This window comes from Trichosurus vulpecula, chromosome 2 (assembly GCF_011100635.1).
Source record: "Trichosurus vulpecula isolate mTriVul1 chromosome 2, mTriVul1.pri, whole genome shotgun sequence".
NCBI classification, from domain to species: Eukaryota; Metazoa; Chordata; class Mammalia; order Diprotodontia; family Phalangeridae; genus Trichosurus; species Trichosurus vulpecula.
Window position 1 is genome coordinate 119,992,874 of NC_050574.1, and position 3,130 is coordinate 119,996,003.

Genomic DNA, 3,130 nt, shown 5'->3' on the forward strand with positions numbered 1-3,130 from the left:
GACTCATTTTTCTCCACTGCACAGGGGTTTTGAATGGCCCCAGGATGATTTGCTGTCAACAAATGCCTTCCAGGACTTTCTTTCTGGAAATCCTCTACAGATAATACTAGTTTTCATTTCTATAGTGCTTTTGTAATGGGATAGGATTGATAAACAGGTAGATAAATAGATGATGATGATGGCTAGCTAGCTAGATGATAGATAATGCATTTATTAAGCATTTACTGTGTGCTAGGCTCTGTTATAACACATAGCACTTCATACAAGTATAGTTATTCCCATTCTACCGAGGAGGAAACTGCAACTCAGAGAAATCAATCAGTAAACATTTATTAAGTACCTACTATGTGCCAGGCACATAGTGGCTTGTTCAGGGTCACACAACTTGCAAGAGTCAACGGCCAGAAGTCATAGTGGTAAGCTTTCCCAAGTCTTCCTTCATAGAGGGCTCAGAACTTTCAGAGCTTCCCAGATAACTCCATTTTGCATCAGTAGCTCTGCTTGATTTTGATTCCACAGAACATCATGACCCAGCACTGGCCATCCCCTGGCTGCCCTATCTCTTTTTCAGCTTCCTTTTGGGTGTTGTCTTCTTCCATCATAATATAAACTCCTTGAGGGCAGGCAATGGTTTTTTTTTTCCCTTATATAACATAATGCCTGGAACAGAGTAGGTGCTTAATAAATATTCATTGAATTGAGTATGGAATTTATGACTAGAAGGGACCTTAGAGAACATTTAATCTGACCTTTCATGAGAGCTGAGTACTCCTAACTGGGACTGGACTAAAGGTCTGGGTTCATTTTCTGTTCTTATTCCTCAGGTCAGAATGGAGCCTCCACATTCTTTGGCTGTGAGCTGAGCAGTCAGCTGTGTTCTTGAGCTGTCTTCACCGAGGACTAACTAGACAAACAAGCCTTTGACGGGAGGTGTGAGGGGAAGGAAGGACAGGTCTGTGGGATGTTCTCTCCGTCTGAGTGAACTGAGGAGCTGTCAATCAGTGAACAGTTTCAAAGCTTCACTTCTTTGTTGTCCAGGGTGGGGTGTCTGACATCTAGCAGCCCACCCTTTCTAGACAAAGAAAAGGAGATCCCTCCTAGGGGGAAGGGGGCCCCAGCCAGGGAGTCTCCTCTGAGATAACATCAGAGTCTTAGGGATGGAAAGAATGCCAGAGGCGGAAGGAATCTCAGGGAACAGCAGTATGGCGCCATGGAAAGAGGGAAAGATTTGGAGTCGGGGGTCTTGGACTCTAATCCTGGCTTTTCTCTTCCTTTGCCTCTCAGTTTCTTCTTTTATAAAATTAGGGGGCTGAAGACCTCTGAGGTTACTTCTAGGTATAAGTTCTTCAGTTTTTAAGTACAGAAACTAAGATCCAGAGAGAGGAAAAAAAACCTTTTTTTTTTTTTTAAGTTTTATGACCCAATATTGAGTAGGATATAGTCTAGTGTAGAGAATGAGCACAGGAGTAGGAATCAGAGAATCCAGAAGAATTCAAGCTCGGATTTGGAAAGGAGGAGGAAAGGAAGGAAACAGGAAGGAAAAAAGAGAAGGAGAGTAAAGGAAGGACATAAAAGAGGGAAAGAGGGAGAAAGGAAAGGGAGGAAGGAAGGACAAATAGAAGAGAGGGAGGGTGGAAGGAAAAAGGGAGGGAGTGAAGAAGGAAGGAAAGAAGGGATGAATAGAGGGAAGAAGGGAGGGAAGGAAGAAAGGAAAAAAGAAGAGAGGGAGACAGGAATGAAAGAGGAAAGAAGGAAGGAAGAAGGGGAGGAGGGAGTAAGAAAAGAAGGAAGGAAGGAGAAAAGATCATTTAATAAAACATTTGGAAAGTATACAGAATAAAGGAAGACAGAGAAGGCACAGTAATTAGGGAGCTGTCCATGGAGCCAGAAAGACCAGGGTTCAAATCCTGCCTCTGACATGTACTGATGGTGATTCTGGGTGAGTCACTTACCTTCTCAGCAAGACGGTGCCAACCTGCATGGTTCTATCAGTGAAAGCACAGCCTAGTCTCTATCCCTACATAAGAAAACAAAAAGAAATTCAGAAGGGGACACAAACAAATGGTAATTTTATCAGCATCAGATTAGATTTAATATGTACTTTACAAAAACCTGAGTAACAGACAGTGGTTTCATATACATATACATACATACATACACACATATACATACATATTGAAATATTTATGGTTGTGGATGATTATTACATTCATGATTAAAATTTTTTTTTAATTTTTAAAAGAGGTGAAAGGGTTGCACTAAAAGATATCTAAGGTCCACTCCAGCTCCAAGTCCTATCATCTGTAGTGGCTGAGCCTGAGCCAGAAGGTCTCCTGGCCTTCAGGCCAATGATCTTTCAACACCTCCAAAAATCTTAGGAGCAGCACTATCTAAAGCTGGGAGGGACATCAGAGGCCAGCAAAGTCCACCCTACCCCCCATTTTAAAGATGATGAAATCTGAAGCCCAGGGAGGGAGGTTTGATGATGTTTGTTCAGGTGTATCTGTTAGAAAGTTATTATTTATATCCTGTCAAAACCTTCCTCTTTGTAACCATGCAATACACACACACACACAAATTTGGATCTTTTATTGACCTGAGATGTCATTTAATCCAAGCCCATCTGGGATGCTAGTGTATGAATCCTTCCCTACAATATTCCGTACAGGGTGTATTGGTATTCTCAAGGCAGTCTGTTCAATTGGAAAACCAGTTCTACAGCCACATTTTGGGGAACATTGACAAACCAAAGGCTTTCAAAAGGAGTAATACCAAGAGAGGGAGCCAATTGGAGACCAATCCATACAGGTGAAGAAACTCAGAATGTCTACCTAGAAAAGAGAAGAATTATGGAAGAGTCACTGTCATTGAGGAATTAAACAAGGGTTACATTATGCATATTCCCCCTTCACCCACTTGTCCTCCAAAATTGCATATTTCTATTGACAGTATCACCACCTTTCCAGTACCATCCAGGCCCACAACTTTGTGATTATCTCTGGTTTCTTCCCTCCCCTCAAATTCCACATCTAATCAGTTGCTAAGTCTTATCATCCCTGCTTGCACAATACCCCTCATATCCATGCACTAAGTTTCTTCCTTTGTAAAATGGGGATTATAATATTTGCAT